The sequence below is a fragment of the Triturus cristatus genome, unplaced genomic scaffold (genome assembly GCF_964204655.1).
Source record: "Triturus cristatus unplaced genomic scaffold, aTriCri1.1 SCAFFOLD_262, whole genome shotgun sequence".
Classification (NCBI taxonomy): Eukaryota; Metazoa; Chordata; class Amphibia; order Caudata; family Salamandridae; genus Triturus; species Triturus cristatus.
The window spans coordinates 471,911-493,243 of NW_028187334.1; the positions used below are offsets into that span (position 1 = coordinate 471,911).

Consider the following 21,333-nt stretch of genomic DNA (forward strand, 5'->3'; position numbering starts at 1 on the left):
CTGGAGGCGTGGGTTCAAATCCCAGTTCTGACAAAACTTGAATTCCATTTTCTCTCTCAGTTCCTTTAGAATCTCAGCTAAAAATTGGCAATGTAAATAATATCTGAATAAGTACCAAACTTCAGTTTCAACTGCAAATGCATTTGCCCTATTCTATCTTTAACGTTAATGTAATATTCTTCTAGCACTCGTGGTGTTTTATATTTGTTTTGTGGGGTACTTTAAAAATCTTTTTTATGAAAGAAATGGGTTACATTAAGTCTTGTGATGTTTTAGGTTTCCAATAAGGAGGTTTTAAATTTTATGTCACGTCATTTTCAGATGCTTCATTCAAGAGATGTTTCCGCTATAGAATGCAGAGCAAGGGCAAAAATACAAGTGATAGAGCGAGTGAGTGAGAAGGAGTGTTGTGGAAGGAGAGAATGAAACAAAGACAGAGTGAGTGAACGGCAGGGAGGCATAGAAGAGGAGTCTAGTAGTGAAGGAGACCTGCTTTTCCCTGCTCTTGACCTCCCACCCATCCCCAAACAACCACAAACATACCTTCTGTGCAAAGTTGGTATGCAGAATTTCACGCCTCAGCAAGTGAGGGTGAGTCCCAGGCCAGGGGCTAAAGAGCAAAAGAGTGCCTGTGCTCAGACTTTCCCTGCTAGGGATAGTTTATCTGGAACAAGGCCTACTCTCTTGTATCCAGCAAGGATCTAGAAATCCTGCATGAATCTGCAAGGCACATTGGCAGCATAAATTTGCATAAACTGCCCCACCTATTGCCTTCCTACTTCCTGTGCTGTAGTTGTTTGTGTAGAGAGAGAGGTCGCAGGAAAGGAAATGTTGTGAGTCGGATACAGGACCCTAAATAGCTGGTGAGAGGTATGTGGTGTTCTAAAAGCATGAAACTGTATACCTGTGAAATAAAGTGCTTTCGTATGTGTTCTTCTGTGTTTATTGTCCTGTGCATAAAGTTGCACCTTGTGTTTGAAGGTTTAAATTATTTCAGGCTTGCATTGAGGTAGACGTTTCTGAGTAACTTTTATTCATTTCTTAAAAGCATATACTGTCAGGATGGCCGAGAGGTCTAAGGCGCTGTGTTTAGGCCACAGTCTCCTTTGGAGGCGTGGGTTCGAATCCCACTTCTGACATGCCTTTTGGAGATTTAATCTCCTTTATCAGGTTAACATCTGATGGAAGTTGCATCTGTTGGTCTTCACTTGGCACGTTATTCCGTTCTCCTCTTGTCAAGAGAGATGGGGTTTCTCATATATTTAGGTTCTATAACGTCTTGCTGACAAAGCGCAATCCTTACCAAATGAGCATAGGACCCATGTAAGAGGTCATCTGGAATAGTCATGCTCTTGTATGCACTGGCCAGACGGGCCCTGCAAATTTGGAAGAATGCCATGCATCTGGTAGACAACTGGACTCCAGCACACTTACAGCATTTTCCTTAGGGCTTTGATCAGGGGCTGCTTAAATTTGCATACTCCACCCTATGTTGTGACTTTGAGATCCCTTGTTGAAATTGCTTTAGCCAGCCAAGAGGTGGCTATTGTCTCAATTTCAAAGCAGCTTTGAGCCGTTCAAGTGGCTGGTGAATAGCACTTTCTCTTTGTTTGCCTCAAAGTTCTAAAGAGTTCTCCATAGGTCCTGCTCTGTACAGATTGTTCAAAGATCTGTTGGAAGTGCATATAATAGGATAAATAAATTGAGGGCATTCCTTTTCAGTACCTCACCTGCATGGCTGTCTGGCCTCTGGAAGATGCTGGGAAAGCAAGTCAGGATGGCCGAGTGGTCTATGGCGCTGCGTTCATGTCGCAGTCTCCTCTGGAGGCGTGGGTTCAAATCCCAATTCTGACAGTCCTGTGTTTACTCTAATTTTTTTCTTGAGAAATATGATCATTTCCCTCGCAGTGGCTTATAGGATTGTCTTCTTGGAAGAGTGCAGTGAGTTTTTTTCTTGCTCTAGCCACTATTGGCCTAAGCTCTGTGCATTTTTTGGTTCCTAACATCTTTCTCACCCTTTAGATGAAAAAGCAGCATGGGGTCAGGATGGCCGAGTGGTCTAAGGCGCTGCGTTAAGGCCGCAGTCTCTCCTGGAGGCGTGGGTTCGAATCCCACTTCTGACAAAACTTGTATTCCATTTTCTCTCTCAGTTCCTTTAGAATCTCAGCTAAAAATTGGCAATGTAAGTAATATCTGAATAAGTACCAAACTTCAGTTTCAACTGCAAATGCATTTGCCCTATTCTATCTTTAACGTTAATGTAATATTCTTCTAGCACTCGTGGTGTTTTATATTTGTTTTGTGGGGTACTTTAAAAATCTTTTTTATGAAAGAAATGGGTTACATTAAGTCTTGTGATGTTTTAGGTTTCCAATAAGGAGGTTTTAAATTTTATGTCACGTCATTTTCAGATGCTTCATTCAAGAGATGTTTCCACTATAGAATGCAGAGCAAGGGCAAAAATACAAGTGATAGAGCGAGTGAGTGAGAAGGAGTGTTGTGGAAGGAGAGAATGAAACAAAGACAGAGTGAGTGAATGGCAGGGAGGCATAGAAGAGGAGTCTAGTAGTGAAGGAGACCTGCTTTTCCCTGCTCTTGACCTCCCACCCATCCCCAAACAACCACAAACATACCTTCTGTGCAAAGTTGGTATGCAGAATTTCACGCCTCAGCAAGTGAGGGTGAGTCCCAGGCCAGGGGCTAAAGAGCAAAAGAGTGCCTGTGCTCAGACTTTCCCTGCTAGGGATAGTTTATCTGGAACAAGGCCTACTCTCTTGTATCCAGCAAGGATCTAGAAATCCTGCATGAATCTGCAAGGCACATTGGCAGCATAAATTTGCATAAACTGCCCCACCTATTGCCTTCCTACTTCCTGTGCTGTAGTTGTTTGTGTAGAGAGAGAGGTCGCAGGCAAGGAAATGTTGTGAGTCGGATACAGGACCCTAAATAGCTGGTGAGAGGTATGTGGTGTTCTAAAAGCATGAAAACTGTATACCTGTGAAATAAAGTGCTTTCGTATGTGTTCTTCTGTGTTTATTGTCCTGTGCATAAAGTTGCACCTTGTGTTTGAAGGTTTAAATTATTTCAGGCTTGCATTGAGGTAGACGTTTCTGAGTAACTTTTATTCATTTCTTAAAAGCATATACTGTCAGGATGGCCGAGAGGTCTAAGGCGCTGTGTTTAGGCCACAGTCTCCTTTGCAGGCGTGGGTTCGAATCCCACTTCTGACATGCCTTTTGGAGATTTAATCTCCTTTATCAGGTTAACATCTGATGGAAGTTGCATCTGTTGGTCTTCACTTGGCACGTTATTCCGTTCTCCTCTTGTCAAGAGAGATGGGGTTTCTCATATATTTAGGTTCTATAACGTCTTGCTGACAAAGCGCAATCCTTACCAAATGAGCATAGGACCCATGTAAGAGGTCATCTGGAAGAGTCATGCTCTTGTATGCCCTGGCCAGACGGGCCCAGCAAATTTGGAAGAATGCCATTCATCTGGTAGACAACTGGACTCCAGCACACTTACAGCAATTTCCTCAGGGCTTTGATCAGGGGCTGCTTAAATTTGCATACTCCACCCTATGTTGTGACTTTGAGATCCCTTGTTGAAATTGCTTTAGCCAGCCAAGAGGTGGCTATTGTCTCAATTTCAAAGCAGCTTTGAGCCGTTCAAGTGGCTGGTGAATAGCACTTTCTCTTTGTTCGCCTCAAAGTTCTAAAGAGTTCTCCATAGGTCCTGCTCTGTACAGATTGTTCAAAGATCTGTTGGAAGTGCATATAATAGGATAAATAAATTGAGGGCATTCCTTTTCAGTACCTCACCTGCATGGCTGTCTGGCCTCTGGAAGATGCTGGGAAAGCAAGTCAGGATGGCCGAGTGGTCTAAGGCGCTGCGTTCAGGTCGCAGTCTCCTCTGGAGGTGTGGGTTCAAATCCCACTTCTGACAGTCCTGTGTTTACTCTAATTTTTTTCTTGAGAAATATGATCATTTCCCTCGCAGTGGCTTATAGGATTGTCTTCTTGGAAGAGTGCAGTGAGTTTTTTTCTTGCTCTAGCCACTATTGGCCTAAGCTCTGTGCATTTTTTGGTTCCTAATATCTTTCTCACCCTTTAGATGAAAAAGCAGCATGGGGTCAGGATGGCCGAGTGGTCTAAGGCGCTGCGTTAAGGCCGCAGTCTCTCCTGGAGGCGTGGGTTCAAATCCCACTTCTGACAAAACTTGAATTCCATTTTCTCTCTCAGTTCCTTTAGAATCTCAGCTAAAAATTGGCAATGTAAATAATATCTGAATAAGTACCAAACTTCAGTTTCAACTGCAAATGCATTTGCCCTATTCTATCTTTAACGTTAATGTAATATTCTTCTAGCACTCGTGGTGTTTTATATTTCTTTTGTGGGGTACTTTAAAAATCTTTTTTATGAAAGAAATGGGTTACATTAAGTCTTGTGATGTTTTAGGTTTCCAATAAGGAGGTTTTAAATTTTATGTCACGTCATTTTCAGATGCTTCATTCAAGAGATGTTTCCACTATAGAATGCAGAGCAAGGGCAAAAATACAAGTGATAGAGCGAGTGAGTGAGAAGGAGTGTTGTGGAAGGAGAGAATGAAACAAAGACAGAGTGAGTGAATGGCAGGGAGGCATAGAAGAGGAGTCTAGTAGTGAAGGAGACCTGCTTTTCCCTGCTCTTGACCTCCCACCCATCCCCCAAACAACCACAAACATACCTTCTGTGCAAAGTTGGTATGCAGAATTTCACGCCTCAGCAAGTGAGGGTGAGTCCCAGGCCAGGGGCTAAAGAGCAAAAGAGTGCCTGTGCTCAGACTTTCCCTGCTAGGGATAGTTTATCTGGAACAAGGCCTACTCTCTTGTATCCAGCAAGGATCTAGAAATCCTGCATGAATCTGCAAGGCACATTGGCAGCATAAATTTGCATAAACTGCCCCACCTATTGCCTTCCTACTTCCTGTGCTGTAGTTGTTTGTGTAGAGAGAGAGGTCGCAGGCAAGGAAATGTTGTGAGTCGGATACAGGACCCTAAATAGCTGGTGAGAGGTATGTGGTGTTCTAAAAGCATGAAAACTGTATACCTGTGAAATAAAGTGCTTTCGTATGTGTTCTTCTGTGTTTATTGTCCTGTGCATAAAGTTGCACCTTGTGTTTGAAGGTTTAAATTATTTCAGGCTTGCATGGAGGTAGACGTTTCTGAGTAACTTTTATTCATTTCTTAAAAGCATATACTGTCAGGATGGCCGAGAGGTCTAAGGCGCTGTGTTTAGGCCACAGTCTCCTTTGGAGGCGTGGGTTCGAATCCCACTTCTGACATGCCTTTTGGAGATTTAATCTCCTTTATCAGGTTAACATCTGATGGAAGTTGCATCTGTTGGTCTTCACTTGGCACGTTATTCCGTTCTCCTCTTGTCAAGAGAGATGGGGTTTCTCATATATTTAGGTTCTATAACGTCTTGCTGACAAAGCGCAATCCTTACCAAATGAGCATAGGACCCATGTAAGAGGTCATCTGGAAGAGTCATGCTCTTGTATGCCCTGGCCAGACGGGCCCAGCAAATTTGGAAGAATGCCATTCATCTGGTAGACAACTGGACTCCAGCACACTTACAGCAATTTCCTCAGGGCTTTGATCAGGGGCTGCTTAAATTTGCATACTCCACCCTATGTTGTGACTTTGAGATCCCTTGTTGAAATTGCTTTAGCCAGCCAAGAGGTGGCTATTGTCTCAATTTCAAAGCAGCTTTGAGCCGTTCAAGTGGCTGGTGAATAGCACTTTCTCTTTGTTCGCCTCAAAGTTCTAAAGAGTTCTCCATAGGTCCTGCTCTGTACAGATTGTTCAAAGATCTGTTGGAAGTGCATATAATAGGATAAATAAATTGAGGGCATTCCTTTTCAGTACCTCACCTGCATGGCTGTCTGGCCTCTGGAAGATGCTGGGAAAGCAAGTCAGGATGGCCGAGTGGTCTAAGGTGCTGCGTTCAGGTCGCAGTCTCCTCTGGAGGTGTGGGTTCAAATCCCACTTCTGACAGTCCTGTGTTTACTCTAATTTTTTTCTTGAGAAATATGATCATTTCCCTCGCAGTGGCTTATAGGATTGTCTTCTTGGAAGAGTGCAGTGAGTTTTTTTCTTGCTCTAGCCACTATTGGCCTAAGCTCTGTGCATTTTTTGGTTCCTAATATCTTTCTCACCCTTTAGATGAAAAAGCAGCATGGGGTCAGGATGGCCGAGTGGTCTAAGGCGCTGCGTTAAGGCCGCAGTCTCTCCTGGAGGCGTGGGTTCAAATCCCACTTCTGACAAAACTTGAATTCTATTTTCTCTCTCAGTTCCTTTAGAATCTCAGCTAAAAATTGGCAATGTAAGTAATATCTGAATAAGTACCAAACTTCAGTTTCAACTGCAAATGCATTTGCCCTATTCTATCTTTAACGTTAATGTAATATTCTTCTAGCACTCGTGGTGTTTTATATTTGTTTTGTGGGGTACTTTAAAAATCTTTTTTATGAAAGAAATGGGTTACATTAAGTCTTGTGATGTTTTAGGTTTCCAATAAGGAGGTTTTAAATTTTATGTCACGTCATTTTCAGATGCTTCATTCAAGAGATGTTTCCACTATAGAATGCAGAGCAAGGGCAAAAATACAAGTGATAGAGCGAGTGAGTGAGAAGGAGTGTTGTGGAAGGAGAGAATGAAACAAAGACAGAGTGAGTGAATGGCAGGGAGGCATAGAAGAGGAGTCTAGTAGTGAAGGAGACCTGCTTTTCCCTGCTCTTGACCTCCCACCCATCCCCAAACAACCACAAACATACCTTCTGTGCAAAGTTGGTATGCAGAATTTCACGCCTCAGCAAGTGAGGGTGAGTCCCAGGCCAGGGGCTAAAGAGCAAAAGAGTGCCTGTGCTCAGACTTTCCCTGCTAGGGATAGTTTATCTGGAACAAGGCCTACTCTCTTGTATCCAGCAAGGATCTAGAAATCCTGCATGAATCTGCAAGGCACATTGGCAGCATAAATTTGCATAAACTGCCCCACCTATTGCCTTCCTACTTCCTGTGCTGTAGTTGTTTGTGTAGAGAGAGAGGTCGCAGGCAAGGAAATGTTGTGAGTCGGATACAGGACCCTAAATAGCTGGTGAGAGGTATGTGGTGTTCTAAAAGCATGAAAACTGTATACCTGTGAAATAAAGTGCTTTCGTATGTGTTCTTCTGTGTTTATTGTCCTGTGCATAAAGTTGCACCTTGTGTTTGAAGGTTTAAATTATTTCAGGCTTGCATTGAGGTAGACGTTTCTGAGTAACTTTTATTCATTTCTTAAAAGCATATACTGTCAGGATGGCCGAGAGGTCTAAGGCGCTGTGTTTAGGCCACAGTCTCCTTTGGAGGCGTGGGTTCGAATCCCACTTCTGACATGCCTTTTGGAGATTTAATCTCCTTTATCAGGTTAACATCTGATGGAAGTTGCATCTGTTGGTCTTCACTTGGCACGTTATTCCGTTCTCCTCTTGTCAAGAGAGATGGGGTTTCTCATATATTTAGGTTCTATAACGTCTTGCTGACAAAGCGCAATCCTTACCAAATGAGCATAGGACCCATGTAAGAGGTCATCTGGAAGAGTCATGCTCTTGTATGCCCTGGCCAGACGGGCCCAGCAAATTTGGAAGAATGCCATTCATCTGGTAGACAACTGGACTCCAGCACACTTACAGCAATTTCCTCAGGGCTTTGATCAGGGGCTGCTTAAATTTGCATACTCCACCCTATGTTGTGACTTTGAGATCCCTTGTTGAAATTGCTTTAGCCAGCCAAGAGGTGGCTATTGTCTCAATTTCAAAGCAGCTTTGAGCCGTTCAAGTGGCTGGTGAATAGCACTTTCTCTTTGTTCGCCTCAAAGTTCTAAAGAGTTCTCCATAGGTCCTGCTCTGTACAGATTGTTCAAAGATCTGTTGGAAGTGCATATAATAGGATAAATAAATTGAGGGCATTCCTTTTCAGTACCTCACCTGCATGGCTGTCTGGCCTCTGGAAGATGCTGGGAAAGCAAGTCAGGATGGCCGAGTGGTCTAAGGCGCTGCGTTCAGGTCGCAGTCTCCTCTGGAGGTGTGGGTTCAAATCCCACTTCTGACAGTCCTGTGTTTACTCTAATTTTTTTCTTGAGAAATATGATCATTTCCCTCGCAGTGGCTTATAGGATTGTCTTCTTGGAAGAGTGCAGTGAGTTTTTTTCTTGCTCTAGCCACTATTGGCCTAAGCTCTGTGCATTTTTTGGTTCCTAATATCTTTCTCACCCTTTAGATGAAAAAGCAGCATGGGGTCAGGATGGCCGAGTGGTCTAAGGCGCTGCGTTAAGGCCGCAGTCTCTCCTGGAGGCGTGGGTTCAAATCCCACTTCTGACAAAACTTGAATTCCATTTTCTCTCTCAGTTCCTTTAGAATCTCAGCTAAAAATTGGCAATGTAAATAATATCTGAATAAGTACCAAACTTCAGTTTCAACTGCAAATGCATTTGCCCTATTCTATCTTTAACGTTAATGTAATATTCTTCTAGCACTCGTGGTGTTTTATATTTCTTTTGTGGGGTACTTTAAAAATCTTTTTTATGAAAGAAATGGGTTACATTAAGTCTTGTGATGTTTTAGGTTTCCAATAAGGAGGTTTTAAATTTTATGTCACGTCATTTTCAGATGCTTCATTCAAGAGATGTTTCCACTATAGAATGCAGAGCAAGGGCAAAAATACAAGTGATAGAGCGAGTGAGTGAGAAGGAGTGTTGTGGAAGGAGAGAATGAAACAAAGACAGAGTGAGTGAATGGCAGGGAGGCATAGAAGAGGAGTCTAGTAGTGAAGGAGACCTGCTTTTCCCTGCTCTTGACCTCCCACCCATCCCCAAACAACCACAAACATACCTTCTGTGCAAAGTTGGTATGCAGAATTTCACGCCTCAGCAAGTGAGGGTGAGTCCCAGGCCAGGGGCTAAAGAGCAAAAGAGTGCCTGTGCTCAGACTTTCCCTGCTAGGGATAGTTTATCTGGAACAAGGCCTACTCTCTTGTATCCAGCAAGGATCTAGAAATCCTGCATGAATCTGCAAGGCACATTGGCAGCATAAATTTGCATAAACTGCCCCACCTATTGCCTTCCTACTTCCTGTGCTGTAGTTGTTTGTGTAGAGAGAGAGGTCGCAGGCAAGGAAATGTTGTGAGTCGGATACAGGACCCTAAATAGCTGGTGAGAGGTATGTGGTGTTCTAAAAGCATGAAAACTGTATACCTGTGAAATAAAGTGCTTTCGTATGTGTTCTTCTGTGTTTATTGTCCTGTGCATAAAGTTGCACCTTGTGTTTGAAGGTTTAAATTATTTCAGGCTTGCATGGAGGTAGACGTTTCTGAGTAACTTTTATTCATTTCTTAAAAGCATATACTGTCAGGATGGCCGAGAGGTCTAAGGCGCTGTGTTTAGGCCACAGTCTCCTTTGGAGGCGTGGGTTCGAATCCCACTTCTGACATGCCTTTTGGAGATTTAATCTCCTTTATCAGGTTAACATCTGATGGAAGTTGCATCTGTTGGTCTTCACTTGGCACGTTATTCCGTTCTCCTCTTGTCAAGAGAGATGGGGTTTCTCATATATTTAGGTTCTATAACGTCTTGCTGACAAAGCGCAATCCTTACCAAATGAGCATAGGACCCATGTAAGAGGTCATCTGGAAGAGTCATGCTCTTGTATGCCCTGGCCAGACGGGCCCAGCAAATTTGGAAGAATGCCATTCATCTGGTAGACAACTGGACTCCAGCACACTTACAGCAATTTCCTCAGGGCTTTGATCAGGGGCTGCTTAAATTTGCATACTCCACCCTATGTTGTGACTTTGAGATCCCTTGTTGAAATTGCTTTAGCCAGCCAAGAGGTGGCTATTGTCTCAATTTCAAAGCAGCTTTGAGCCGTTCAAGTGGCTGGTGAATAGCACTTTCTCTTTGTTCGCCTCAAAGTTCTAAAGAGTTCTCCATAGGTCCTGCTCTGTACAGATTGTTCAAAGATCTGTTGGAAGTGCATATAATAGGATAAATAAATTGAGGGCATTCCTTTTCAGTACCTCACCTGCATGGCTGTCTGGCCTCTGGAAGATGCTGGGAAAGCAAGTCAGGATGGCCGAGTGGTCTAAGGTGCTGCGTTCAGGTCGCAGTCTCCTCTGGAGGTGTGGGTTCAAATCCCACTTCTGACAGTCCTGTGTTTACTCTAATTTTTTTCTTGAGAAATATGATCATTTCCCTCGCAGTGGCTTATAGGATTGTCTTCTTGGAAGAGTGCAGTGAGTTTTTTTCTTGCTCTAGCCACTATTGGCCTAAGCTCTGTGCATTTTTTGGTTCCTAATATCTTTCTCACCCTTTAGATGAAAAAGCAGCATGGGGTCAGGATGGCCGAGTGGTCTAAGGCGCTGCGTTAAGGCCGCAGTCTCTCCTGGAGGCGTCGGTTCAAATCCCACTTCTGACAAAACTTGAATTCCATTTTCTCTCTCAGTTCCTTTAGAATCTCAGCTAAAAATTGGCAATGTAAATAATATCTGAATAAGTACCAAACTTCAGTTTCAACTGCAAATGCATTTGCCCTATTCTATCTTTAACGTTAATGTAATATTCTTCTAGCACTCGTGGTGTTTTATATTTGTTTTGTGGGGTACTTTAAAAATCTTTTTTATGAAAGAAATAGGTTACATTAAGTCTTGTGATGTTTTAGGTTTCCAATAAGGAGGTTTTAAATTTTGTCACGTCATTTTCAGATGCTTCATTCAAGAGATGTTTCCACTATAGAATGCAGAGCAAGGGCAAAAATACAAGTGATAGAGCGAGTGAGTGAGAAGGAGTGTTGTGGAATGAGAGAATGAAACAAAGGCAGAGTGAGTGAACGGCAGGGAGGCATAGAAGAGTAGTCTAGTAGTGAAGGAGACCTGCTTTTCCCTGCTCTTGACCTCCCACCCATCCCCAAACAACCACATACATACCTTCTGTGAAAAGTTGGTATGCAGAATTTCACGCCTCAGCAAGTGAGGGTGAGTCCCAGGCCAGGGGCTAAAGAGCAAAAGAGTGCCTGTGCTCAGACTTTCCCTGCTAGGGATAGTTTATCTGGAACAAGGCCTACTCTCTTGTATCCAGCAAGGATCTAGAAATCCTGCATGAATCTGCAAGGCACATTGGCAGCATAAATTTGCATAAACTGCCCCACCTATTGCCTTCCTACTTCCTGTGCTGTAGTTGTTTGTGTAGAGAGAGAGGTCGCAGGCAAGGAAATGTTGTGAGTCGGATACAGGACCCTAAATAGCTGGTGAGAGGTATGTGGTGTTCTAAAAGAATGAAAACTGTATACCTGTGAAATAAAGTGCTTTCGTATGTGTTCTTCTGTGTTTATTGTAATGTGCATAAAGTTGCACCTTGTGTTTGAAGGTTTAAATTATTTCAGGCTTGCATGGAGGTAGACGTTTCTGAGTAACTTTTATTCATTTCTTAAAAGCCTATACTGTCAGGATGGCCGAGAGGTCTAAGGTGCTGTGTTTAGACCACAGTCTCCTTTGGAGGCGTGGGTTCGAATCCCACTTCTGACATGCCTTTTGGAGATTTAATCTCCTTTATCAGGTTAACATCTGATGGAAGTTGCATCTGTTGGTCTTCACTTGGCACGTTATTCCGTTCTCCTCTTGTCAAGAGAGATGGGGTTTCTCATATATTTAGGTTCTATAACGTCTTGCTGACAAAGCGCAATCCTTACCAAATGAGCATAGGACCCATGTAAGAGGTCATCTGGAAGAGTCATGCTCTTGTATGCCCTGGCCAGACGGGCCCTGCAAATTTGGAAGAATGCCATGCATCTGGTAGACAACTGGACTCCAGCACACTTACAGCAATTTCCTTAGGGCTTTGATCAGGGGCTGCTTAAATTTGCATACTCCACCCTATGTTGTGACTTTGAGATCCCTTGTTGAAATTGCTTTAGCCAGCCAAGAGGTGGCTATTGTCTCAATTTCAAAGCAGCTTTGAGCCGTTCAAGTGGCTGGTGAATAGCACTTTCTCTTTGTTCGCCTCAAAGTTCTAAAGAGTTCTCCATAGGTCCTGCTCTGTACAGATTGTTCAAAGATCTGTTGGAAGTGCATATAATAGGATAAATAAATTGAGGGCATTCCTTTTCAGTACCTCACCTGCATGGCTGTCTGGCCTCTGGAAGATGCTGGGAAAGCAAGTCAGGATGGCCGAGTGGTCTAAGGCGCTGCGTTCAGGTAGCAGTCTCCTCTGGAGGTGTGGGTTCAAATCCCACTTCTGACAGTCCTGTGTTTACTCTAATTTTTTTCTTGAGAAATATGATCATTTCCCTCGCAGTGGCTTATAGGATTTTCTTCTTGGAAGAGTGCAGTGAGTTTTTTTCTTGCTCTAGCCACTATTGGCCTAAGCTCTGTGTATTTTTTGGTTCCTAATATCTTTCTCACCCTTTAGATGAAAAAGCAGCATGGGGTCAGGATGGCCGAGTGGTCTAAGGCGCTGCGTTAAAGCCGCAGTCTCTCCTGGAGGCGTGGGTTCAAATCCCACTTCTGACAAAACTTGAATTCCATTTTCTCTCTCAGTTCCTTTAGAATCTCAGCTTAAAATTGGCAATGTAAATAATATCTGAATAAGTACCAAACTTCAGTTTCAACTGCAAATGCATTTGCCCTATTCTATCTTTAACGTTAATGTAATATTCTTCTAGCACTCGTGGTGTTTTATATTTGTTTTGTGGGGTACTTTAAAAATCTTTTTTATGAAAGAAATGGGTTACATTAAGTCTTGTGATTTTTTAGGTTTCCAATAAGGAGGTTTTAAATTTTATGTCACGTCATTTTCAGATGCTTCATTCAAGAGATGTTTCCACTATAGAATGCAGAGCAAGGGCAAAAATACAAGTGATAGAGCGAGTGAGTGAGAAGGAGTGTTGTGGAAGGAGAGAATGAAACAAAGACAGAGTGAGTGAATGGCAGGGAGGCATAGAAGAGGAGTCTAGTAGTGCAGGAGACCTGCTTTTCCCTGCTCTTGACCTCCCACCCATCCCCAAACAACCACAAACATACCTTCTGTGCAAAGTTGGTATGCAGATTTTCACGCCTCAGCAAGTGAGGGTGAGTCCCAGGCCAGGGGCTAAAGAGCAAAAGAGTGCCTGTGCTCAGACTTTCCCTGCTAGGGATAGTTTATCTGGAACAAGGCCTACTCTCTTGTATCCAGCAAGGATCTAGAAATCCTGCATGAATCTGCAAGGCACATTGGCAGCATAAATTTGCATAAACTGCCCCACCTATTGCCTTCCTACTTCCTGTGCTGTAGTTGTTTGTGTAGAGAGAGAGGTTGCAGGCAAGGAAATGTTGTGAGTCGGATACAGGACCCTAAATAGCTGGTGAGAGGTATGTGGTGTTCTAAAAGCATGAAAACTGTATACCTGTGAAATAAAGTGCTTTCGTATGTGTTCTTCTGTGTTTATTGTCCTGTGCATAAAGTTGCACCTTGTGTTTGAAGGTTTAAATTATTTCAGGCTTGCATGGAGGTAGACGTTTCTGAGTAACTTTTATTCATTTCTTACAAGCCTATACTGTCAGGATGGCCGAGAGGTCTAAGGTGCTGTGTTTAGGCCACAGTCTCCTTTGGAGGCGTGGGTTCGAATCCCACTTCTGACATGCCTTTTGGAGATTTAATCTCCTTTATCAGGTTAACATCTGATGGAAGTTGCATCTGTTGGTCTTCACCTGGCACGTTATTCCGTTCTCCTCTTGTCAAGAGAGATGGGGTTTCTCATATATTTAGGTTCTATAACGTCTTGCTGACAAAGCGCAATCCTTACCAAATGAGCATAGGACCCATGTAAGAGGTCATCTGGAAGAGTCATGCTCTTGTATGCCCTGGCCAGAAGGGCCCTGCAAATTTGGAAGAATGCCATGCATCTGGTAGACAACTGGACTCCAGCACACTTACAGCAATTTCCTTAGGGCTTTGATCAGGGGCTGCTTAAATTTGCATACTCCACCCTATGTTGTGACTTTGAGATCCCTTGTTGAAATTGCTTTAGCCAGCCAAGAGGTGGCTATTGTCTCAATTTCAAAGCAGCTTTGAGCCGTTCAAGTGGCTGGTGAATAGCACTTTCTCTTTGTTCGCCTCAAAGTTCTAAAGAGTTCTCCATAGGTCCTGCTCTGTACAGATTGTTCAAAGATCTGTTGGAAGTGCATATAATAGGATAAATAAATTGAGGGCATTCCTTTTCAGTACCTCACCTGCATGGCTGTCTGGCCTCTGGAAGATGCTGGGAAAGCAAGTCAGGATGGCCGAGTGGTCTAAGGCGCTGCGTTCAGGTTGCAGTCTCCTCTGGAGGTGTGGGTTCAAATCCCACTTCTGACAGTCCTGTGTTTACTCTAATTTTTTTCTTGAGAAATATGATCATTTCCCTCGCAGTGGCTTATAGGATTGTCTTCTTGGAAGAGTGCAGTGAGTTTTTTTCTTGCTCTAGCCACGATTGGCCCCAGCTCTGTGCATTTTTTGGTTCCTAATATCTTTCTCACCCTTTAGATGAAAAAGAAGCATGGGGTCAGGATGGCCGAGTGGTCTAAGGCACTGCGTTAAGGCCGCAGTCTCTCCTGGAGGCGTTGGTTCAAATCCCACTTCTGACAAAACTTGAATTCCATTTTCTCTCTCAGTTCCTTTAGAATCTCAGCCAAAAATTGGCAATGTAAATAATATCTGAATAAGTACCAAACTTCAGTTTCAACTGCAAATGCATTTGCCCTATTCTATCTTTAACGTTAATGTAATATTCTTCTAGCACTCGTGGTGTTTTATATTTCTTTTGTGGGGTACTTTAAAAATCTTTTTTATGAAAGAAATGGGTTACATTAAGTCTTGTGATGTTTTAGGTTTCCAATAAGGAGGTTTTAAATTTTATGTCACGTCATTTTCAGATGCTTCATTCAAGAGATGTTTCCACTATAGAATGCAGAGCAAGGGCAAAAATACAAGTGATAGAGCGAGTGAGTGAGAAGGAGTGTTGTGGAAGGACAGAATGAAACAAAGACAGAGTGAGTGAACGGCAGGGAGGCATAGAAGAGTAGTCTAGTAGTGAAGGAGACCTGCTTTTCCCTGCTCTTGACCTCCCACCCATCCCCAAACAACCACAAACATACCTTCTGTGCAAAGTTGGTATGCAGAATTTCACGCCTCAGCAAGTGAGGGTGAGTCCCAGGCCAGGGGCTAAAGAGCAAAAGAGTGCCTGTGCTCAGACTTTCCCTGCTAGGGATAGTTTATCTGGAACAAGGCCTACTCTCTTGTATCCAGCAAGGATCTAGAAATCCTGCATGAATCTGCAAGGCACATTGGCAGCATAAATTTGCATAAACTGCCCCACCTATTGCCTTCCTACTTCCTGTGCTGTAGTTGATTGTGTAGAGAGAGAGGTCGCAGGCAAGGAAATGTTGTGAGTCGGATACAGGACCCTAAATAGCTGGTGAGAGGTATGTGGTGTTCTAAAAGCATGAAAACTGTATACCTGTGAAATAAAGTGCTTTCGTATGTGTTCTTCTGTGTTTATTGTCCTGTGCATAAAGTTGCACCTTGTGTTTGAAGGTTTAAATTATTTCAGGCTTGCATGGAGGTAGACGTTTCTGAGTAACTTTTATTCATTTCTTAAAAGCCTATACTGTCAGGATGGCCGAGAGGTCTAAGGCGCTGTGTTTAGGCCACAGTCTCCTTTGGAGGCGTGGGTTCGAATCCCACTTCTGACATGCCTTTTGGAGATTTAATCTCCTTTATCAGGTTAACATCTGATGGAAGTTGCATCTGTTGGTCTTCACTTGGCACGTTATTCCGTTCTCCTCTTGTCAAGAGAGATGGGGTTTCTCATATATTTAGGTTCTATAACGTCTTGCTGACAAAGCGCAATCCTTACCAAATGAGCATAGGACCCATGTAAGAGGTCATCTGGAAGAGTCATGCTCTTGTATGCCCTGGCCAGACGGGCCCTGTAAATTTGGAAGAATGCCATGCATCTGGTAGACAACTGGACTCCAGCACACTTACAGCAATTTCCTTAGGGCTTTGATCAGGGGCTGCTTAAATTTGCATACTCCACCCTATGTTGTGACTTTGAGATCCCTTGTTGAAATTGCTTTAGCCAGCCAAGAGGTGGCTATTGTCTCAATTTCAAAGCAGCTTTGAGCCGTTCAAGTGGCTGGTGAATAGCACTTTCTCTTTGTTCGCCTCAAAGTTCTAAAGAGTTCTCCATAGGTCCTGCTCTGTACAGATTGTTCAAAGATCTGTTGGAAGTGCATATAATAGGATAAATAAATTGAGGGCATTCCTTTTCAGTACCTCACCTGCATGGCTGTCTGGCCTCTGGAAGATGCTGGGAAAGCAAGTCAGGATGGCCGAGTGGTCTAAGGCGCTGCGTTCAGGTCGCAGTCTCCTCTGGAGTTGTGGGTTCAAATCCCACTTCTGACAGTCCTGTGTATACTCTAATTTTTTTCTTGAGAAATATGATCATTTCCCTCGCAGTGGCTTATAGGATTGTCTTCTTGGAAGAGTGCAGTGAGTTTTTTTCTTGCTCTAGCCACTATTGGCCTAAGCTCTGTGCATTTTTTGGTTCCTAATATCTTTCTCACCCTTTAGATGAAAAAGCAGCATGGGGTCAGGATGGCCGAGTGGTCTAAGGCGCTGCGTTAAGGCCGCAGTCTCTCCTGGAGGCGTGGGTTCAAATCCCACTTCTGACAAAACTTGAATTCCATTTTCTCTCTCAGTTCCTTTAGAATCTCAGCTAAAAATTGGCAATGTAAATAATATCTGAATAAGTACCAAACTTCAGTTTCAACTGCAAATGCATTTGCCCTATTCTATCTTTAACGTTAATGTAATATTCTTCTAGCACTCGTGGTGTTTTATATTTGTTTTGTGGGGTACTTTAAAAATCTTTTTTATGAAAGAAATGGGTTACATTAAGTCTTGTGATGTTTTAGGTTTCCAATAAGGAGGTTTTAAATTTTATGTCACGTCATTTTCAGATGCTTCATTCAAGAGATGTTTCCGCTATAGAATGCAGAGCAAGGGCAAAAATACAAGTGATAGACCGAGTGAGTGAGAAGGAGTGTTGTGGAAGGAGAGAATGAAACAAAGACAGAGTGAGTGAACGGCAGGGAGGCATAGAAGAGGAGTCTAGTAGTGAAGGAGACCTGCTTTTCCCTGCTCTTGACCTCCCACCCATCCCCAAACAACCACAAACATACCTTCTGTGCAAAGTTGGTATGCAGAATTTCACGCCTCAGCAAGTGAGGGTGAGTCCCAGGCCAGGGGCTAAAGAGCAAAAGAGTGCCTGTGCTCAGACTTTCCCTGCTAGGGATAGTTTATCTGGAACAAGGCCTACTCTCTTGTATCCAGCAAGGATCTAGAAATCCTGCATGAATCTGCAAGGCACATTGGCAGCATAAATTTGCATAAACTGCCCCACCTATTGCCTTCCTACTTCCTGTGCTGTAGTTGATTGTGTAGAGAGAGAGGTCGCAGGCAAGGAAATGTTGTGAGTCGGATACAGGACCCTAAATAGCTGGTGAGAGGTATGTGGTGTTCTAAAAGCATGAAAACTGTATACCTGTGAAATAAAGTGCTTTCGTATGTGTTCTTCTGTGTTTATTGTCCTGTGCATAAAGTTGCACCTTGTGTTTGAAGGTTTAAATTATTTCAGGCTTGCATGGAGGTAGACGTTTCTGAGTAACTTTTATTCATTTCTTAAAAGCCTATACTGTCAGGATGGCCGAGAGGTCTAAGGCGCTGTGTTTAGGCCACAGTCTCCTTTGGAGGCGTGGGTTCGAATCCCACTTCTGACATGCCTTTTGGAGATTTAATCTCCTTTATCAGGTTAACATCTGATGGAAGTTGCATCTGTTGGTCTTCACTTGGCACGTTATTCCGTTCTCCTCTTGTCAAGAGAGATGGGGTTTCTCATATATTTAGGTTCTATAACGTCTTGCTGACAAAGCGCAATCCTTACCAAATGAGCATAGGACCCATGTAAGAGGTCATCTGGAAGAGTCATGCTCTTGTATGCCCTGGCCAGACGGGCCCTGTAAATTTGGAAGAATGCCATGCATCTGGTAGACAACTGGACTCCAGCACACTTACAGCAATTTCCTTAGGGCTTTGATCAGGGGCTGCTTAAATTTGCATACTCCACCCTATGTTGTGACTTTGAGATCCCTTGTTGAAATTGCTTTAGCCAGCCAAGAGGTGGCTATTGTCTCAATTTCAAAGCAGCTTTGAGCCGTTCAAGTGGCTGGTGAATAGCACTTTCTCTTTGTTCGCCTCAAAGTTCTAAAGAGTTCTCCATAGGTCCTGCTCTGTACAGATTGTTCAAAGATCTGTTGGAAGTGCATATAATAGGATAAATAAATTGAGGGCATTCCTTTTCAGTACCTCACCTGCATGGCTGTCTGGCCTCTGGAAGATGCTGGGAAAGCAAGTCAGGATGGCCGAGTGGTCTAAGGCGCTGCGTTCAGGTCGCAGTCTCCTCTGGAGTTGTGGGTTCAAATCCCACTTCTGACAGTCCTGTGTATACTCTAATTTTTTTCTTGAGAAATATGATCATTTCCCTCGCAGTGGCTTATAGGATTGTCTTCTTGGAAGAGTGCAGTGAGTTTTTTTCTTGCTCTAGCCACTATTGGCCTAAGCTCTGTGCATTTTTTGGTTCCTAATATCTTTCTCACCCTTTAGATGAAAAAGCAGCATGGGGTCAGGATGGCCGAGTGGTCTAAGGCGCTGCGTTAAGGCCGCAGTCTCTCCTGGAGGCGTGGGTTCAAATCCCACTTCTGACAAAACTTGAATTCCATTTTCTCTCTCAGTTCCTTTAGAATCTCAGCTAAAAATTGGCAATGTAAATAATATCTGAATAAGTACCAAACTTCAGTTTCAACTGCAAATGCATTTGCCCTATTCTATCTTTAACGTTAATGTAATATTCTTCTAGCACTCGTGGTGTTTTATATTTGTTTTGTGGGGTACTTTAAAAATCTTTTTTATGAAAGAAATGGGTTACATTAAGTCTTGTGATGTTTTAGGTTTCCAATAAGGAGGTTTTAAATTTTATGTCACGTCATTTTCAGATGCTTCATTCAAGAGATGTTTCCGCTATAGAATGCAGAGCAAGGGCAAAAATACAAGTGATAGACCGAGTGAGTGAGAAGGAGTGTTGTGGAAGGAGAGAATGAAACAAAGACAGAGTGAGTGAACGGCAGGGAGGCATAGAAGAGGAGTCTAGTAGTGAAGGAGACCTGCTTTTCCCTGCTCTTGACCTCCCACCCATCCCCAAACAACCACAAACATACCTTCTGTGCAAAGTTGGTATGCAGAATTTCACGCCTCAGCAAGTGAGGGTGAGTCCCAGGCCAGGGGCTAAAGAGCAAAAGAGTGCCTGTGCTCAGACTTTCCCTGCTAGGGATAGTTTATCTGGAACAAGGCCTACTCTCTTGTATCCAGCAAGGATCTAGAAATCCTGCATGAATCTGCAAGGCACATTGGCAGCATAAATTTGCATAAACTGCCCCACCTATTGCCTTCCTACTTCCTGTGCTGTAGTTGTTTGTGTAGAGAGAGAGGTTGCAGGCAAGGAAATGTTGTGAGTCGGATACAGGACCCTAAATAGCTGGTGAGAGGTATGTGGTGTTCTAAAAGCATGAAAACTGTATACCTGTGAAATAAAGTGCTTTCGTATGTGTTCTTCTGTGTTTATTGTCCTGTGCATAAAGTTGCACCTTGTGTTTGAAGGTTTAAATTATTTCAGGCTTGCATGGAGGTAGACGTTTCTGAGTAACTTTTATTCATTTCTTACAAGCCTATACTGTCAGGATGGCCGAGAGGTCTAAGGTGCTGTGTTTAGGCCACAGTCTCCTTTGGAGGCGTGGGTTCGAATCCCACTTCTGACATGCCTTTTGGAGATTTAATCTCCTTTATCAGGTTAACATCTGATGGAAGTTGCATCTGTTGGTCTTCACCTGGCACGTTATTCCGTTCTCCTCTTGTCAAGAGAGATGGGGTTTCTCATATATTTAGGTTCTATAACGTCTTGCTGACAAAGCGCAATCCTTACCAAATGAGCATAGGACCCATGTAAGAGGTCATCTGGAAGAGTCATGCTCTTGTATGCCCTGGCCAGAAGGGCCCTGCAAATTTGGAAGAATGCCATGCATCTGGTAGACAACTGGACTCCAGCACACTTACAGCAATTTCCTTAGGGCTTTGATCAGGGGCTGCTTAAATTTGCATACTCCACCCTATGTTGTGACTTTGAGATCCCTTGTTGAAATTGCTTTAGCCAGCCAAGAGGTGGCTATTGTCTCAATTTCAAAGCAGCTTTGAGCCGTTCAAGTGGCTGGTGAATAGCACTTTCTCTTTGTTCGCCTCAAAGTTCTAAAGAGTTCTCCATAGGTCCTGCTCTGTACAGATTGTTCAAAGATCTGTTGGAAGTGCATATAATAGGATAAATAAATTGAGGGCATTCCTTTTCAGTACCTCACCTGCATGGCTGTCTGGCCTCTGGAAGATGCTGGGAAAGCAAGTCAGGATGGCCGAGTGGTCTAAGGCGCTGCGTTCAGGTTGCAGTCTCCTCTGGAGGTGTGGGTTCAAATCCCACTTCTGACAGTCCTGTGTTTACTCTAATTTTTTTCTTGAGAAATATGATCATTTCCCTCGCAGTGGCTTATAGGATTGTCTTCTTGGAAGAGTGCAGTGAGTTTTTTTCTTGCTCTAGCCACTATTGGCCTCAGCTCTGTGCATTTTTTGGTTCCTAATATCTTTCTCACCCTTTAGATGAAAAAGAAGCATGGGGTCAGGATGGCCGAGTGGTCTAAGGCACTGCGTTAAGGCCGCAGTCTCTCCTGGAGGCGTGGGTTCGAATCCCACTTCTGACAAAACTTGAATTCCATTTTCTCTCTCAGTTCCTTTAGAATCTCAGCTAAAAATTGGCAATGTAAATAATATCTGAATAAGTACCAAACTTCAGTTTCAACTGCAAATGCATTTGCCCTATTCTATCTTTAACGTTAATGTAATATTCTTCTAGCACTCGTGGTGTTTTATATTTGTTTTGTGGGGTACTTTAAAAATCTTTTTTATGAAAGAAATGGGTTACATTAAGTCTTGTGATGTTTTAGGTTTCCAATAAGGAGGTTTTAAATTTTATGTCACGTCATTTTCAGATGCTTCATTCAAGAGATGTTTCCACTATAGAATGCAGAGCAAGGGCAAAAATACAAGTGATAGAGCGAGTGAGTGAGAAGGAGTGTTGTGGAAGGAGAGAACG

General features: G+C 43.2%; 22 non-coding genes across 22 annotated transcripts; all 22 read left to right on the forward strand.

Moving 5' to 3' along the window:
- The first annotated feature begins 1,056 nt into the window (after positions 1-1,056).
- Positions 1,057-1,139, forward strand: TRNAL-UAG (transfer RNA leucine (anticodon UAG)). The gene has a single exon. It is a non-coding gene; the product is annotated as a tRNA-Leu (tRNA).
- A 901-nt stretch (positions 1,140-2,040) lies between these two features.
- TRNAL-AAG (transfer RNA leucine (anticodon AAG)) lies at positions 2,041-2,123 on the forward strand. Its single transcript has one exon. It is a non-coding gene; the product is annotated as a tRNA-Leu (tRNA).
- Positions 2,124-3,147: 1,024 nt separating this feature from the next.
- On the forward strand, positions 3,148-3,230 carry TRNAL-UAG (transfer RNA leucine (anticodon UAG)). Its single transcript has one exon. It is a non-coding gene; the product is annotated as a tRNA-Leu (tRNA).
- A 632-nt stretch (positions 3,231-3,862) lies between these two features.
- Positions 3,863-3,945, forward strand: TRNAL-CAG (transfer RNA leucine (anticodon CAG)). The gene has a single exon. It is a non-coding gene; the product is annotated as a tRNA-Leu (tRNA).
- Positions 3,946-4,131: 186 nt separating this feature from the next.
- Positions 4,132-4,214, forward strand: TRNAL-AAG (transfer RNA leucine (anticodon AAG)). The gene has a single exon. It is a non-coding gene; the product is annotated as a tRNA-Leu (tRNA).
- A 1,025-nt stretch (positions 4,215-5,239) lies between these two features.
- On the forward strand, positions 5,240-5,322 carry TRNAL-UAG (transfer RNA leucine (anticodon UAG)). The gene has a single exon. It is a non-coding gene; the product is annotated as a tRNA-Leu (tRNA).
- Positions 5,323-5,954: 632 nt separating this feature from the next.
- TRNAL-CAG (transfer RNA leucine (anticodon CAG)) lies at positions 5,955-6,037 on the forward strand. Its single transcript has one exon. It is a non-coding gene; the product is annotated as a tRNA-Leu (tRNA).
- Positions 6,038-6,223: 186 nt separating this feature from the next.
- TRNAL-AAG (transfer RNA leucine (anticodon AAG)) lies at positions 6,224-6,306 on the forward strand. The gene has a single exon. It is a non-coding gene; the product is annotated as a tRNA-Leu (tRNA).
- Positions 6,307-7,330: 1,024 nt separating this feature from the next.
- On the forward strand, positions 7,331-7,413 carry TRNAL-UAG (transfer RNA leucine (anticodon UAG)). Its single transcript has one exon. It is a non-coding gene; the product is annotated as a tRNA-Leu (tRNA).
- Positions 7,414-8,045: 632 nt separating this feature from the next.
- On the forward strand, positions 8,046-8,128 carry TRNAL-CAG (transfer RNA leucine (anticodon CAG)). Its single transcript has one exon. It is a non-coding gene; the product is annotated as a tRNA-Leu (tRNA).
- Positions 8,129-8,314: 186 nt separating this feature from the next.
- Positions 8,315-8,397, forward strand: TRNAL-AAG (transfer RNA leucine (anticodon AAG)). The gene has a single exon. It is a non-coding gene; the product is annotated as a tRNA-Leu (tRNA).
- Positions 8,398-9,421: 1,024 nt separating this feature from the next.
- TRNAL-UAG (transfer RNA leucine (anticodon UAG)) lies at positions 9,422-9,504 on the forward strand. Its single transcript has one exon. It is a non-coding gene; the product is annotated as a tRNA-Leu (tRNA).
- A 632-nt stretch (positions 9,505-10,136) lies between these two features.
- On the forward strand, positions 10,137-10,219 carry TRNAL-CAG (transfer RNA leucine (anticodon CAG)). The gene has a single exon. It is a non-coding gene; the product is annotated as a tRNA-Leu (tRNA).
- Positions 10,220-11,510: 1,291 nt separating this feature from the next.
- TRNAL-UAG (transfer RNA leucine (anticodon UAG)) lies at positions 11,511-11,593 on the forward strand. Its single transcript has one exon. It is a non-coding gene; the product is annotated as a tRNA-Leu (tRNA).
- Positions 11,594-12,494: 901 nt separating this feature from the next.
- TRNAF-AAA (transfer RNA phenylalanine (anticodon AAA)) lies at positions 12,495-12,577 on the forward strand. Its single transcript has one exon. It is a non-coding gene; the product is annotated as a tRNA-Phe (tRNA).
- Positions 12,578-13,601: 1,024 nt separating this feature from the next.
- TRNAL-UAG (transfer RNA leucine (anticodon UAG)) lies at positions 13,602-13,684 on the forward strand. Its single transcript has one exon. It is a non-coding gene; the product is annotated as a tRNA-Leu (tRNA).
- A 2,008-nt stretch (positions 13,685-15,692) lies between these two features.
- Positions 15,693-15,775, forward strand: TRNAL-UAG (transfer RNA leucine (anticodon UAG)). The gene has a single exon. It is a non-coding gene; the product is annotated as a tRNA-Leu (tRNA).
- A 901-nt stretch (positions 15,776-16,676) lies between these two features.
- Positions 16,677-16,759, forward strand: TRNAL-AAG (transfer RNA leucine (anticodon AAG)). Its single transcript has one exon. It is a non-coding gene; the product is annotated as a tRNA-Leu (tRNA).
- A 1,024-nt stretch (positions 16,760-17,783) lies between these two features.
- On the forward strand, positions 17,784-17,866 carry TRNAL-UAG (transfer RNA leucine (anticodon UAG)). The gene has a single exon. It is a non-coding gene; the product is annotated as a tRNA-Leu (tRNA).
- A 901-nt stretch (positions 17,867-18,767) lies between these two features.
- On the forward strand, positions 18,768-18,850 carry TRNAL-AAG (transfer RNA leucine (anticodon AAG)). The gene has a single exon. It is a non-coding gene; the product is annotated as a tRNA-Leu (tRNA).
- A 1,024-nt stretch (positions 18,851-19,874) lies between these two features.
- TRNAL-UAG (transfer RNA leucine (anticodon UAG)) lies at positions 19,875-19,957 on the forward strand. Its single transcript has one exon. It is a non-coding gene; the product is annotated as a tRNA-Leu (tRNA).
- Positions 19,958-20,858: 901 nt separating this feature from the next.
- Positions 20,859-20,941, forward strand: TRNAL-AAG (transfer RNA leucine (anticodon AAG)). Its single transcript has one exon. It is a non-coding gene; the product is annotated as a tRNA-Leu (tRNA).
- Positions 20,942-21,333: the final 392 nt, after the last annotated feature.